The following is a 17,315-nucleotide window of genomic DNA, read 5'->3' as shown; positions in this document are numbered from 1 at the left end:
CTCCAGAGGGAGTTGCGTCGTCCGGAAGCGTCGCTGAAGCTCCAGAGGGAGTTGCGTCGTCCGGAAGCGTCGCTGAAGCTCCAGAGGGAGTTGCGTCGTCCGGAAGCGTCGCTGAAGCTCCAGAGGGAGTTGCGTCGTCCGGAAGCGTCGCTGAAGCTCCAGAGGGAGTTGCGTCGTCCGGAAGCGTCGCTGAAGCTCCAGAGGGAGTTGCGTCGTCCGGAAGCGTCGCTGAAGCTCCAGAGGGAGTTGCGTCGTCCGGAAGCGTCGCTGAAGCTCCAGAGGGAGTTGCGTCGTCCGGAAGCGTCGCTGAAGCTCCAGAGGGAGTTGCGTCGTCCGGAAGCGTCGCTGAAGCTCCAGAGGGAGTTGCGTCGTCCGGAAGCGTCGCTGAAGCTCCAGAGGGAGTTGCGTCGTCCGGAAGCGTCGCTGAAGCTCCAGAGGGAGTTGCGTCGTCCGGAAGCGTCGCTGAAGCTCCAGAGGGAGTTGCGTCGTCCGGAAGCGTCGCTGAAGCTCCAGAGGGAGTTGCGTCGTCCGGAAGCGTCGCTGAAGCTCCAGAGGGAGTTGCGTCGTCCGGAAGCGTCGCTGAAGCTCCAGAGGGAGTTGCGTCGTCCGGAAGCGTCGCTGAAGCTCCAGAGGGAGTTGCGTCGTCCGGAAGCGTCGCTGAAGCTCCAGAGGGAGTTGCGTCGTCCGGAAGCGTCGCTGAAGCTCCAGAGGGGGTTGCGTCGTCCGAAAGCGTCGCTGAAGCTCCAGAGGGGGTTGCGTCATCCGGAAGCGTCGCTGAAGCTCCCGAGGGAGTTGCGTCATCCGGAAGCGTCGCTGAAGCTTTAGAGGGGGTTGCGTCGTTGAAGCTCCAGAGGGGGTTGCGTCGTCCGGAAGCGTCGCTGAAGCTTCAGAGGGAGTCACTGAAGCTCTAGAGGGGGTTGCGTCGTTGAAGCTCCAGAGGGGGTTGCGTCGTCCGGAAGCGTCGCTGAAGCTCTAGAGGGGGTTGCATCGTCCAGACAGTAACGTCGCTGAAACTTTAGAGGGGGGTTGCGTCGACCGGAAGCATTGCTAAAACTCTAGAGGGGTTACCAGAAGCGTCGTTAAAACTCCAGAAGGGGTTGCGTCGTCTGGAAGCGTCGCTGAAGCTCTAGAAGGGGTTGCGTCGTCTGAAAGCGTCGCTGAAGCTCCAGAAGGGGTTGCGTCGACTGGCAGCGTCGCTGGCTAAAACTCCAGAGGGGGTTGCGTCGTCCGTAAGCGTCGCTGAAGCTCCAGAGAGGGTTGCGTCGGCGGAAGCGTCGCTGAAGCTCCAGAGAGGGTTGCATCGGCGGAAGCGTCGCTGAAACTCCAAAGGGGGGTTGTGTCATTGCTGAAGCTCCAGAGGGGGTTGCATCGTCCGGAAGCGTCGCTGAAGCTCAGAGGGGGTTGCGTCGATCGGAAGCGTCGCTGAAACTCCAGAGGAGGTTGCATGGGCCTGAGACCCTTGCTGAAACACCAGAGGTGAAGCAATTGGGAGTTGAGGTTGAGTTGCTCAAAGATTCACAGAGTGATGTTGTAGCGGATACTCATGAAACTATTGAGACTCTTGCTGAGAAACCATAGGTGAAGCAAGTGGGAGTTGATGCTGAGTTGCTCAAAGATTCACAGAGTGATGTTGTAGCGGATACTCATGAAACTCCTGAGACCCTTGCTGAAACACCAGAGGTGAAGCAAGTGGGAGTTGATGTTGAGTTGCTCAAAGATTCACCGAGTGATGTTTGTAGCAGATACTCAAGAAACTCCTGAGACTCTTGCTGAGAAATCAGAGTAGAAGCAAGTGGGAGTTGAGGTTGAGTTGCTAAAAGATTCACATAGTGATGTAGCAGATACTCAAGAAACTCCTGAGACTCGTGCTGTTGGCGAGGAACCCAGTCTATCATTCAAAATAGAGAAGGCGATACCATTTCACTCGGAGGTTGGTTGAAGATGGTGATGTGTTTTGAGAAGATAGAGGGTGCAAAGAATCCAGCAAACATGTTGATAAAATGTGTTGATGTTGGAATACTGAGGTTGTGTGAAACCTCAATTGGTATGGTGCAGTGAAGATGCTCATGGTCGTCTGAGAGTGAAATTCTTGGTTGACTAGATCAGTCTCCAAGCGGGAGAATTGTTAGGCTATGGAGCCTGATACTTATTTATAGCTTGGTCAACGGTTATATCCGGTAAACCTATATTTGGTAAGCTATATATAGTAAAGCTATATATGGTAAAGCTATATCCGGTAAAGCTATATATGGTAAATAGTTATATATAGTAGATGACTAAATCTGGTAAAGCTATATATAGTAAACTATACCATATATATATCTGGTCCGGTAGAGCTTTGAAAATGTACTTTTCTCTGTAATTCTCTCTGTACATACGTGAAGTCATCAATACAAAGAAATCCTTTTAGCAGAGTTCTCCTTGCAATTTTCTCTATCCTTTTCGTTGTGTTCATTTAGATCGAGTGTGTGCGTTGTGTTAGGATCGATATCAGTCGTTAGCTCTGATACCAGTTGTTAGGATCGCACAACAACGCACACGCTCGATTTAGATGAACACAAAGAAAAGGATAGAGAAAAGTTGCAAGGAGAACTCTGGCTAAAAGAATTTTTTTGTATTGATGACTTCAGGTATGTACAACAAGAGAGAGTACAGAAAATAGAAAAGTACATTTCAAAGCTTTACTGGACGGGATATATATATGGTTCAGTCTACTAAATATAGCTTTACCAGATTTAGCCATCTACTATATATAGCTATGTGCCATATATAGCTTTACCGGATATAGCTTTACCATATATGGCTTTACCATATATAGCTTTACCGGATATAGCCGTTGACCAAGCTATAAATACAGGGAGCAGACTCCATAACTCAACAATTCTCCCACTTGAAGACTGATCCTACACCATACCAATTAGTGCTTTGCATAGCCTTAATTTTCCAACATCAACACATTTTGTCAACATGTCTGTTGGATTCTTTGCACCCTCTATCTTCTCCAAACAAATATCGCCTTCTTCCACTAACCTGCGAGTGAAATGGTACCGTCTTCTAATGTGTTTTGTCCTTGAATGATAGACTGGGTTTTTCACCAACTGTATGGCACTCTGACTATCTGTATAAAGAATTTTCTTGCACTGCTTCCGGCCTAATTCTTCTAGATAGTCTGTCATCCATATCATCTCCTTTCCAGCTTCAGCTATGGCCACGTACTCAGCTTTAGTAGATGAAAGAGCAACGCATTTCTGAAGCTTGGACATCCAACTCACTGCTGTTTCATCTATAGTGTAGATATACCCAGATGTGCTCTTGCTGGAGTCTACATCTCCACTCAGATCAGCATCCACAAAACCTTGCAGAACTACTTTGCCATTACCATAACAAAGTGTAGTATTGGATGTACCTCTCAGATATCTCAGAAGCCACTTCACAGCTTCCCAATGTTGCTTCCCTGGATTTGCCATGTACTTGCTAACAACTCCCACTGCATGTGTTATGTCAGGTCAAGTGCAAACCATAGCATACATCAAACTCCCAACTGCAGAAGCGTACGGAACTGATGCCATGTGCTCACGTTCCTCAACTGTCTTGGGAGATTGCCCTTTTGACAATTTAATATGATTTGCCAAGGGGGTAGTCCTGGGTTTAGCGTTATTCATCTTGAATTTGGACAACACCTTCTCAATGTACTGCTCTTAGGATAGATTTAATGTGCCAGCAGATCTATCTCGAGAAATCCTCATCCCAAGGATCTGCTTCGCTGCACCTAAATCTTTCATCTCAAATACTGAAGACAAGCTTGCCTTCAGGTGGTTTATCTCCCTCATACTTGATCCAGCAATTAGTATATCATCCACATACAGGAGTAGAAACACATGAGAATCAGTGTATTTCTTGAGGTAGCAACACTGATCCTTTTCACTTCTGTGGAAACCACTCTTGCTCATGAAGGTGTCAAACTTCTTGTACCATTGTCTCGGTGCTTGTTTCAGTCCATACAAGCTCTTATTGAGCTTACACACCATGTGCTCCTTGCCTGGAGCTGCAAATCCTTCGGGTTGTTGCATATAGATCTCCTCATCTAGATCTCCATGTAAAAATGCTGTTTTTACATCCATTTGCTCAAGGTGCAAATTCTCTGATGCAACAATACTCAGTACAATTCGGATAGTAGTTAATTTCACAACTGGAGAAAAGATCTCAGCATAATCAATGCCTTTTCTTTGTGAATATCCTTTAACTACTAACCGAGCCTTAAACCTTGATTTTGAACACCCATTTGTTTAACAGAGCTCTCTTTCCTGTGGGCAACTCAGTCAGCACCCACGTATTATTCCTTTCAAGTGAGCTCATTTCATCATCCATGGCTTGCTCCCACTTGGTTGAATCTTCCACTTGTAGGGCCTCATCAAAGGACTCTGGTTCTCCTTCGTCAGTCAGCAACAGATAATGTAATGAGGTTGAATATCTATCTGGTGCTCTGGTAGTTCTGGATGATCTTCTCAACACCTGCTCAGGTGCAACTTGCTCCACGTCTGATTCTTCAGCGATAGGATCAGGAGTTTCTTGAGCTTCTGTTGTATCATCACTATCTGAATTTTCTTGCCACTCAAGTTCAACTCCCACTTGCTTCGTAGTCTCAGAGTTTATCTTCTTTCTGTCCTTGTACATGACATTTTCATCAAAGGTCACATCACAGTGTCTTAAGATCTTCATATTTTTCTCATCCCAAAACCTGTACCCGAACATGTCAGAGCCATAGCCTATGAAGTAGCATTTCACGGCCTTAGCATCAAGCTTATCTCTCTTCTCTGGATCAACATGGACATACGCAGTACAACCAAAGGTTCTCAAGTGAGAGTACTTGAGTTCTTTTCCTGTCCATACTTCTTCGGGCAATTTGAACTTCAAGGGTACTGACGGCCCTCTATTAATCAAATATGCTGCTGTGTTCACAGCATCAGCCCAGAATGTCTTTGGCAATCCAGAATGAATCCTCATGCTTCTTGCTCGCTCATTCAAAGTTCTGTTCATCCTTTCTGCAATTCCATTTTGTCTTGCCTTACCGGGAATTGTTCTTATTAATCTAATTCCCTCAGCTGCACAAAATGTTATAAACTCTGATTTGTTGTACTCTCCTCCATTGTCAGACCACAGGCATTTGATCTTCAAGCCGGTCTGATTTTCAACTTCAGCTTTCCACTTCTTGAAGGTGGTAAACACATCTGACTTGTGTTTCAGAAAGTAAACCCATACCTTCCTGCTGAAGTCATCGATGAAGGTGACGTAGTACCTAGATCCACCAAGTGATGAAACTGGAGATGGTCCCCAGACGTCTGTATGGACCATTTCCAACCGCACTTTCTTCGATTCTCTGGCAGCCTTTGTGAAACTAACTCGTTTCTGTTTGCCCATAACGCAGCTCTCACAAAGACCCATATCAACAGATTTGAAGCCTTCTAAAGCTCCTTTCGCAGACAGCATCTTCATTCCTTTGACGCTCATATGTCCAAGTCTATTGTGCCATAGACTTGAATTGGAAGCACTCTCAGCAGCAGCAGTCATGTTTATACACTCTGCAGTAGTGTATAAGGTTCCGGATTTTGTGCCACGCGCAATAACCATGGCGCCCTTCACAATCTTCTAGGAACTCTTTCCAAACTCCGCTGCATAGCTTGTGCTATCCAACTGACCAATAGAGATCAGGTTCTTCTTGAGACCAGGAATGTATCTGACATCTTGTAATGTCCATTGATTTCCTGCTGGAGTTTGTATGGAGACATCTCCTTTAACTTCAATCTCCAAGGTTTTGTTGTCGGCAAGATACACCTTTCCGAAATTTCCTGATTTGAAATTTCGAAACAATTCCTTACTTGGAGACGAATGGAACGATGCACCTGAATCCAAAATCCAGGATTCAGCTGGGCTATCCACACTAAGGATTAAAACGTCCTCAGCATCTTCTGTTGTGTATATAGAATCATCATCATCTTCAGATTTATGATTCTGCTTCTTCTTTAATTTTGTACAATCTGTCCGAAAGTGTCATTTTCCCCCACAGCTTCAACACGTTACGTTGGGTTTGTTTGGAGATTTTTCCCGGTTCTTTGATTTTGAACGCCCATGTTTGTTTGAGCTCTTTGATTTGCTTCTTCCCCTTCGATCAACACTGAGAGCATTGCCTGATGAATCTCCAGTTTCCCGTTTGCGAATACTTTCGCTGAGAACTACATCTCGAATTTCATCAAACTTCAGTTTATCAGATCCTCGGGAACTGCTGATTGCGGCAACAACAGTATCCCATGACTCGGGTAAGGATGACATCAAAATCAACGCTTTAATTTCATCTTCGAAATTAATTTCCACCGAACCCAGTTGACTTATGATCATATTGAATTCATTTATATGATCCGCAACACGTCCACCTTCAGACATCTGTAGATTGAACAATCTACGCATCAAATACACCTTGTTCATAGCCGACGGTTTTTCATACATATTTGACAGCGCCTTCATCAGATCTGACGTTGTCTTCTCCTTGATGATGTTAAACGCCACGTTTCTGGATAGCGTCAACCGGATCATCCCTAAGGCTTGTCGATCCTTGAGCTTCCACTGTTCCGTGGTCATGGTATCCGGCTTCATCCCCAACAGAGGTTCGTGAAGATCTTTCTGGTACAGATAATCTTCAATCTGCATCTTCCAGAAACCGAAATCGGATCCATCGAACTTCTCAATTCCAATCTTTGAACTTTCCATCTTCACAGATCGTGGTGAATTTTACCTGCTCTGACACCGCCTGGCTCTGATACCAGTTGTTAGGATCGATATCAGTCGTTAGCTCTGATACCAGTTGTTAGGATCGCACAACAACGCACATGCTCGATCTAGATGAACACAAAGAAAAGGATAGAGAAAAGTTGCAAGGAGAACTCTGGCTAAAAGGATTTTTTTGTATTGATGACTTCAGGTATGTACAACAAGAGAGAGTACAGAGAATAGAAAAGTACATTTCAAAGCTTTACTGGACGGGATATATATATGGTTCAGTCTACTAAATATAGCTTTACTAGATTTAGCCATCTACTATATATAGCTATGTGCCATATATAGCTTTACCGGATATAGCTTTACCATATATAGCTTTACCGGATATAGCCGTTGACCAAGCTATAAATACAGGGAGCAGACTCCATAACTCAACACGTTGTTGTGCGATCCTAACAACTTGTATCAGAGCTAACGATTGATATCGATCCTAACAACTACCTCTCTTCTATCCCTAAAAGTGGGTAGGAGTGAATTCCATCTTGCACCCCACGTCCCCAGCCATTCACCCAGTCTTACCCGTAAAATGGGAGGCCTATTGAGTCGGCGAACTAGAGCCATTCTCACCCATGAAAATCTAAGGATAATTCTGAATAAACAGGAGTTCATGGTTAGCTCAATATTAAAACCGAGTTACCTAGGTTATCGAATGAAAAGAAAATCAGTCTCAACAGTAAACGACATTATAAAGTGAGAGTGGTTTTCTTCATGGTCCGATCTTATGCAATCTTGTGAATGTTTGCTGAATCACCACACCTAAATGGGGGTGAGAGTTCTCTTATTTATAATCATTTACAATATACAAAAATATGGTAAATTACAAATAATAAGGAAATAGTAATAAAAGGAAAGAATAATAAATGAATGCAATATATTTGCCTTTAATGAAAGGGTAAATATGGTAACCCGTAATGTAAGGCAAATAATTAGATATTTGCATTATATTGAACGGTCAACTATCCTTAACACCCCCCGCAAGCTGAGCGTCAGATTTCAACAAACGTGAAGCTTGGATCTAAAAAGTTCAAAGAGAGGTCGAGAACTACTCTTTGGGAAGATGTCAGCAACTTGGAGATAAGAGGGTACATATTGTGTGCGAAGTTTGCCAGCGATAACAAGTTCTCGAAGGAAATGATAATCTAGTTCAACATGTTTAGCCCGCTTGTGAGAAACGGGATTAAAGCTAAAAAAAAAATAGCACTTTTGTTGTCACATAAGAGTAAGGTCTGTGAAATAGGGACCTTGAGGTCATGCAAAAGATGCGCAACCCAAAGAAGTTCAGCAGCAGTTGTGGTAAGAGCACAATACTCAGATTCACAGCTGGAGCGTGAGACAGTAGGTTGCTTTTTGGCACTCCAAGAAACGAGATTGTTACCAAGTTAAATAGAATAGCTGAATGTAGAACGACGAGTATCGGGACAACCAGCCCAGTCAGCATCCGAATAAACGGCAAGCGTACTAGGAACAGTGGATGGACGAAAGGTATGAACAAAGTGGAGTGTTCCTTTGACATAGCGAAGAATACGTTTGACAGCAAGAAAGTGATCTGCAGTAGGGGCATGCAAGAATTGACTGAAAGAATTGACAGATAGGAAATATCTGGACGTGTAATAGTCAAGTACTGAAGGGCGCCAACAAGAGATCTGTAGAGAGTAGGATCAGAGAAAGGAGAACCATCAGCAGTCAGGTGTTGAGAAACAACCATGGTAGTGTGAACTGGTTTGCTATCGAGCAACTGAGGACGAGTAAGAATATCTCGAGCATATTTTAACTGACTAATAAAGAGGCCATTAGGAGTGGGTGAAGCTTCAAGACCAAGAAAGTAACTGAGAGAACCTAAATCTTTGGTAGCAAACTCAGAATGAAGCTTACGAGTAAAGCTGTCAATAAGAGATGAGTTGTTGCCGGTAACAATAATGTCATCAACATAAAGAAGCAAATAGATAAGGTTAGATTGATGATGAAAGACAAAAAAGGGACGTGTCAGCGCGTCTGCAAGAAAATCCAAGTGTGAGAAGAAGTGAGCTAAAACGCTGAAACCAAGCACGAGGAGCTTGCTTTAAGCCATAGAGGGCTTTCTTTAATAGACAAACATGAGTGGGCAATCGAGGATCAATATACCCAGAAGGTTATTCCATATGAACACGTTCAATAAGAGTTCCATTCAGAAAAGCATTCTTGACATCAAGTTGTCGAAGAGGCCATTTATTTGTGACTGCAATAGAAAGCACAACACGGACAGTGGTAGCTTTGACAACCGGACTGAAAGTGTCAGTGTAGTCAAGACCAGGAACCTAAGTATAACCTTTGGAAACAAAATGAGCCTTGAAACGTCCGACGGATCCATCAGGCAAATATTTAATACGAAACACCCATTTAGAGCCCACGATGTTTGTGTTGGCAGGGCGAGGAACCAAAGTCCAAGTATCATTTTGTTGTAACGCTCGAATTTCTTCATCCATGGCAGCCACCCAAGCAGGATTCTTAGCCTTAGATTTGAATCCTTTTGGCTCAGTGGATGCAAGAAGAACAAAAAGAAGTCCAGATGAGCCCAAAATATCAAGATTTGCTGGATGACGAGTCATGAATATACCAGCTTTGGCTCGTGTGATCATAGGATGAGTGCCTAAAGAAGAGAAATCAACAGGAGGTTCAATAGAGGTCGAATTAGAAATCGAGGGTGGCAAAGTGGAACCTGCAAGAGAAGTATCAACCTGCACAGACTCATCTACAAGGTCAGAACAAATATCACACGGGGATGAACTGGATCGAGAAATGTGCGGTGATGAAGTTGTAGAGGGGGATGAATCAATATGATGAAGATGTGGTTCCAAGAAATTTGAAATAGGAATAGAGGAAAGAGGTTGGGCCTGGGAGCTAGGGATAGCAGGAAAGTGAGTTTCATCAAATTAAGCATGGCAGGTGATATTAGCTTAGTGGTGGCGGGATCAAGACAGCGAAACCCTTTATGAGCAGGACTATAACTCAAAAAAATACAAGGAATGCTACGGGGAGAAAGCATGTTAGGCATATAATCACACAAATAAGGATAAACACGACAACCAAAGGGATGAAAATTATCATAATGTCGAGTGTAGCCATAAAGGAGTTCAAAGGGTGACTTACCTCCAAGAAGTGTAGTAGGCAACCGGTTGATAATATAAGCTGCAGTGCTAAAGGTGTCAACCCAAAAAAGAGGGGAAAGATGAGAGTGAAAGAGAAGGGCCAAGCTAGTCTCAGCCACATGACGATGTTTTCTCTCAGCACGACCATTTTGAGCAGGTGTATATGGACAAGAGAGTTGATGGTGGATGCTAGAATTACGTAAATGGGTTTTGAAACAAGTACTAGTAAATTCAGTACCACCATCGCTTTGAAATACCTTGATACGAGAAGAATATTGATTTTCCACAAATTTTTTAAATTGAAGAAAAATATCAAAAAAATTAGATTTAAATTTTAAAGGGTAAAACCAAGTGAATCGAGAATAATCATCAATAAAAATAACATAATAAAGAAAACCCGAATTTGATTTGATGGGAGAAGGACCCCAAAGATCACAATGAATAAGATCTAACACATGAGACGACCTACGTTCATTGCGGGAATAAGGCAATCGATGACTTTTCGCAAGCTGACAAGTATTACATAATGATGGAGAAGGCAATAAAGACATAAGAGAAAGATGACCTTTTCTATTTAAAAAAGAAATAACAGAATGATTCACATGACCTAGATGAGCATGCCATAAATCATATGAAGCACGTAAAGATAGTGAATTTTATTATTGGAAAAGTGTAGTCATAATGTTTTTTTTTTCTTTTTTTTTTCTTTAAGGGTTTAATTACAAGTTCTTTTAGGTTGGGTTTATTTTTTTTTTATTTTTTTATTTTTTTTTATTTTTTTATTTTATTTTATTTTTTTGTTAATAAATGGGTGGGGAGGGGAGTTTGAATTGTACTTGACCTCTTCATGAATGCATACATGGTCTCAGTTAGTTGAATTATGAACAAATTGTTATTTAGGATATTTTATTTAATTGAACATTTGACTATAATTCTAATTTTTTTCCTTTTTTTTTTCGAATTGATTTGTGCCCATCTAACATCACTTTCTAATTTAGGGGAGCATATTCTTCTATTTAAACAAGAATACAGTTGGGAATTCCAAAATAACATATAGGAGACAACATTTTATTGGTGCAACTTTAGAAGCAATTATGGAAAGCTTGGGTTCGTGGTTTTTTGGCCCAAGGATAAAGTTTGGCTTCAAGATCCATGCAACCATTGGCATTGCATTTGGTGTGCAGAAAAGAATGGTTTTTCTTTATATAATAGTCGAACAAAGGTATTCGACTTCGTTTATCCATGGAGTTCTTAGACAAATCCATCTACTTCGCCTTACTTCACATCAAATCTTATCATTTCTACACAATGTTTGTGCTTGCTGTAATACTACTCGAACAAACGTGTCTATTAATCATTTAAGGTCTTAAATATATGAAATCTTTTATTATAAAAATGAGTACATCCAACTAAAATATTAAAGTTGTTATTGAAGAAAAAAATATTGTCATCAAGGTGAATATCAAAATCTAGATTTTATAGAAAATGTTCAAGCACAAAATGAACTAAATTTGAAAGTTAGATATCATTCTAAAAAATGAAACACAAGAAGATTCTGTAACGGCAACACTTAACAAACTCAATTGCTTGGAAACATGCATCCACCCCTCATTGACTTTGCTTCGCAGCTCATAATCTAGCTTCTCCGCTCGGTAAAGGGTATTTTGCCCAATTTTTGCAGTTTAGACCATTCTAAAGCAACGTTGACCTTGTTAAAGGAAATTAAGATAAGTATACCGTTTAATTTTTCGATTTAAGATAAAATGAATTGAGAAATTGTAGTTACTAATGAAATGAGATGTACATTCTAATTGGAAACGACAATCAGTGATACTTTGAGCAATTTCGTGGCACGAAAAGCAAACGTACTCAAATATAGGGAGAAAGCTGGCTAAGGAAAACCAAGCAAGTGCTCTTACTATTGGATTGGTTTGACGACTTGTTTGATGTATGACGGCACGTGGCTAGTGGCCCTTGCACGTGTCATTTATTCATTATGTTTATGATGTTGTGACTATATTGTATGATGATAATTTACAATGTACGATAATGATTTTATATGATGTTATGATGCTATACAATGTTATATGATACGTTAGAAGACATGGTGTAAGTTTATGATATGACATATGTTTTGCCTGATGATATATATGATATGACATGATTGACAAAAAGTGTGTTGAATTGGCATAATGCACAACCTCGATATATACATGAAAAGTTGTGATAGAATGAAATGATATAAAGGAAAATGCTAGAGAGTTTGTTATACAGGATAATGAAAGGAAAAATGTTTGGACGTCATGCATCATTGTGCATTCATGCATCGGAGGATACTCCTTCTTTTACGATTGTACAGATGCATACATTGCGAGGCAGGGAAACAATCATTATATTATTATAATTTTTCGATGGACACTCCAAGGAATCCAAACCAACGAGGTAGATCGATAAGACAGAATGTCATAACGAACAACCCGCGCTGCAACGATTACCATTGACAAGTCAGTACTCTCTACTATAAGCCAAATAACACTTTTTTATGTTATTTAGGTGAGATTAATGTGAGTAAGATAGAGATGATTATTCTAGATGAACAGTACTATGATGGTTGCTATTCTTGGGTCATATTAATGTATCAATAAGTTATGTGTGAAGGTTGGGTAACCAAAGGTGCGAGACGACTTAGATCTAGTGGAAAATTACGACAGAAAAGCCATTGGAATGGCTGCAAAAAGAGAATGAAAGGAATTTTGAAGATCGTGAGGAGTCGGGTGTAGAAGAAAGAATCCGTCAGATCTGGATCCAAGTCGAACATACGTGCACCAACCTACTAATCAAACCCATCTGCAGCCCAGATACCAACAGCAACTTTGGCCTATGACCCAGACACTTGTGACTCATGGCCCATAATGCCAGTAGCTCGCGCATTAGATCTTGCGGCCCAAACTACCTTCAGCGAACTATGTAATCAGCCTGAAGCCTGCGCCTTGTTCCAAACATCACCACCATGTGTGTCAACTCCTTCTCGTGCTACGTGTCATGCTTAAAACAAGATGGCTCTCCTCGGCTCAGTCTATGAAGATGATGTATGAAGTATGACATATGATGTATGACGTATAATGACGTGATTGAGTTATTTGATTGCCATATGATAGTATATAATGTTCTATGATTTTGTTATATGATGATGTTGTATGATGATGATGATGAATGAAAACATGAATATTTAAGATGTAATATTATGAGATTCCTTAATATGACGTCATCCCATATTAACATGAAATGCATGTTTTAAATTCTATGATGCATTATGATGATGAATTTCCTAAAACCAAATCCTAATTATAATAATGATGATGAATGTATGAAGACCATTGCATGCATATTACTTAAAGTGATATGTGAACGGAACTTACGGTTGTGTCACCAAGATGTTTTAAAGATGAGAAACTATAGGGACTTTATGCATTTTGTGTGTATATTCATCGGGTTACTTCCACTTTTGTGATGAAGAGTGAGGACGTGTACAATATGATGATGGTGATCATCATACCTTGCGTGACACTTAGGAACCAGCTTATTTTCGGACGTCGCTATGAATAGCTAGCTCAACTACTAGAGGCCCAGGGGTGTGAAGAGACTAAGGATCCAAGCTTGCACGTGTGGGTTATGTGTAAGGAAGTAGTGCACATCTAATTTTTTAAGGACTAGAGGTCACCCCTACGATGGTTATAACGATAGGCTCCTAGATCATGAGTTTCGTGTGATTGCATTCCCTAACCCTAATAGTGAGGTCACTTACTCAATATTTCTTTAAGTACTCAAGTCATCAAGTCATGGGCTACTTCTATTTAAGGAATGCAATCACATGAAACTCATGATCTGACCTATCATTATAACCATAGTAGGTGTGACCTCGAGTCCTTACAAAATTAGATGTGTAGTACTTCCCTACACATAACACAGATGTGCAAGCATGGATCTTAGGCAGTTCACACCCCCTGGGCCTCTGGTAGTCGAGTTAGATATTCGTAGCGACATCCGAAAGTCAGCTGGCCCCTGAGTGTCATGCAAGGCATGATGATCACCATCATCGTATTGTACGTGTCCTTACTCATCATCACAAAAGTGGAAGTAGCCCGATGAATATATACACACAGAGCCATCTTGTTTTAAGCATGACATGTAGCACGGGGAGGAGTTGACACACATGATTGTTGCGTAGGGAAAAGGCGCAGGCTTTGGGAATGATTACATAGTTCGTAGGCTGCAGGTAGTTTGGGTTGCACGATCTAATGTGTGAGCTACAGGCGTTGTGGGCCACGAGTCACAAGTGTCTTGGCCGTAGGCTGAAGTTGCTATTGGTATTTGGGTTGCAAATGGGTTTGAGTAGTAGGTTGGTGTAGGTATGTTCGACTTGGATCCAGATCTGATGGATTCTTTCATCTTCACCCAACTCCTCGCAATCTTCCAAATTCCTTTCTCTCTCTTCCCGCAGCCATTCCAATGGCTTTTCTGTCGTAATTTTCCACCGGATCTAAGTCGTCTCTACCTTTGGTTACCCAACTTTCACACATAACCGTATTGATACATGAATATGGCCTAAGAATAGCAACCATCATATTACTGTTCATCTGGAATAGTCACCCCTATCTTACTCACATTAATCTTACTTAAATAACATAAAAACGTGTTGTTTGGCTTATAGTGGAAAGTATTGACTGGTCAATGGTTATCGTTGTAGCTTGGATTGTCTATTATGACATTGCGTCTTATTGATCTACCTCGTCGGTTTGGATTCGTTGGAGTGTGCATGGAAGAATTATAATAATATAATGATCGTTTCCCTACCTCGTAGTGTATGCATTCGTACAATCGTAAAAGAAGGAGTATCCTTCGATGCATGAATGCACAATGATGCATGGCATCCCAAGATTTTTCCTTTCATTTCATTCTATCACAACTTTTCATGTGTATATCGAGGTTGTGCATTATGCCAACTTTTCATATCATATATCTCGTCAGGTAAAACATGTCATATCATAAACTTACACCATGTCTTTTAACGTATCATATAACATCGTATAGCATCATAACATCATATAAAAAGATCATCATATATCGTAAATTTTCATCATACAATATAGTCACAACATCATAAATATAATGAACAAATGATACGTGCAACGGCCACTAGCCACGTGTCGTCATATATCAAACAAGTCATCAAACCTATCTGATAGTAAGACCACTTGCTTGGTTTTCGTTAGCTGGCTTTCTCCCAATATTTGAGTAGTTTACTTTTCGTGCCAAAAAATTTCTCAAAATATCACCGATTGTCGTTTCCTATTAGAACGTACATCTTGTTTCATTAGTAACTACAATTTCTCAATTCATTTGATCTTAAATGGAGAAATTAAACCTTATACTTATCATAATTTCCTTAAAACAAGGTCAACTATGCTTTAGAATGGTTGAAACTGCAAAAAATTGGGCAAAATACCCTTCAACGAGTCAAGAAGATGGATTATGAGCTGGAAAGCAAAGCCAAGCTGATTGAGCTGGGTAAGTGGAAGAAGTTTTATGGCTGCAAGCGCGACACGTGGCGCAATGAGGCGTGGATGCATGTTTCCAGGCGATCGAGTTTGTTAAGTGTGGTCGTTACACGATCTAGATTTTTTAGAATGGTGTCTAACTTTCAAATTTCAAATTTAGTTTATTTTATGCTTGAACTTTTTCTGCCAAATCTAGAATTTGATATTCACCTTAACCACAATATTTTATTCTTCAATAACAACTTTGATATTGAACTTTTTCTACCAAATCGAGAATTTGATATTCACCTTGACCACAATATTTAGAATGAGTCTTGTTAGTCCCTTTCTATCAGCACCCTTGTTGGGTGCATGATGAACTTGGAAGCCCGCTTCGCATATCGCTTCAACCTTTGCATGGCTTGTTGCGAAATGCGTCTCGGTTGCTTGCACTCTCGGATGCCGTGCATTTGGTGGCATGATGTGCTTGGAAAACCCCTCGAACATGTTGCCTATGTATTGCTAAACGAAGCATGAAGGAATGACGCTTGCTCCTGCATTGTCACCATTGTTACCTCTCTCACACTCCATTTGGAGGGGGAGATGGTGAAATGTAGTGGCATGTGGTTTGCAACGTTGTGTTGGAATGCTACCTGGTTGATCCTGCCAATAGTCATATGCTTGTCTCAAAGATTAAGCCATGCATGTGTAAGTATGAACTAATTCAGACTATGAAACTGCGAATGGCTCATTAAATTAGTTATAGTTTGTTTGATGGTATTTGCTACTCGGATAACCGTAGTAATTCTAAAGCTAATACGTGCAACAAACCCCGACTTCTGGAAGGGATGCATTTATTAGATAAAAGGTCGACGCGGGCTCTGCCCGTTGCTCTGATGATTCATGATAACTAGACGGATCGCACGACCATCGTGCCGGCGACGCAACATTCAAATTTCTGCCCTATCAACTTTCGATGGTAGGATAGTGGCCTACTATGGTGGTGACGGGTGACGGAGAAATAGGGTTTGATTCCGGAGAGGGAGCCTGAGAAACGGCTACCACATCCAAGGAAGGCAGCAGGCGCGCAAATTACCCAATCCTGACATGGGGAGGTAGTGACAATAAATAACAATACCGGGCTCTTCGAGTCTGGTAATTGGAATGAGTACAATCTAAATCCTTTAACGAGGATCAATTGGAGGGCAAGTCTGGTGCCAGCAGCCGCGGTAATTCTAGCTCCAATAGCGTATATTTAAGTTGTTGCAGTTAGAAAACTCGTAGTTGGACCTTGGGTTGGGTCAATCGGTCCGCCTATGGTGAGCACCGATTGGCTCGTCCCTTCTGTCGGCGATGCGCTCCTGGCCTTAACTGGCCGGGTCGTGCCTCCGGCGCTGTTACTTTGAAGAAATTAGAGTGCTCAAAGCAAACCTACGCTCTGTATACATTAGCATGGGATAACATCATACGATTTCGATCCTATTTTGTTGGCCTTCGGGATCAGAGTAATGATTAACAGGGACAGTCGGGGGCATTCGTATTTCATAGTCAGAGGTGAAATTCTTGGATTTATGAAAGACAAACAACTGCGAAAGCATTTGCCAAGGATGTTTTCATTAATCAAGAACGAAAGTTGGCGGCTTGAAGACGATCAGATACCGTCCTAGTCTCAACCATAAACGATGCCGACTAGGGTTTGGCGGATGTTGCTTTAAGGACTCCACCAGCACCTTATGAGAAATTAAAGTCTTTGGGTTCCGGGGGGAGTATGGTCGCATATATTTAAGACTTTAAATGATTAATAGACACTTTTGTTAGAGTA

General features: G+C 41.6%; 1 long non-coding RNA gene across 1 annotated transcript; it reads left to right on the top strand.

Moving 5' to 3' along the window:
* Positions 1-1,781: 1,781 nt before the first annotated feature.
* LOC111438699 lies at positions 1,782-16,954 on the top strand. Its single transcript, XR_002709715.1, has 3 exons — positions 1,782-1,792; positions 2,757-2,760; positions 16,222-16,954. It is a non-coding gene; the product is annotated as an uncharacterized LOC111438699 (long non-coding RNA).
* The last annotated feature ends 361 nt before the right edge of the window (positions 16,955-17,315 follow it).

Source organism: Cucurbita moschata, unplaced genomic scaffold (assembly GCF_002738365.1).
Source record: "Cucurbita moschata cultivar Rifu unplaced genomic scaffold, Cmos_1.0 Cmo_Scf00081, whole genome shotgun sequence".
Taxonomy (NCBI): Eukaryota; Viridiplantae; Streptophyta; class Magnoliopsida; order Cucurbitales; family Cucurbitaceae; genus Cucurbita; species Cucurbita moschata.
This window is presented reverse-complemented; position numbering and strand designations above follow the sequence as displayed.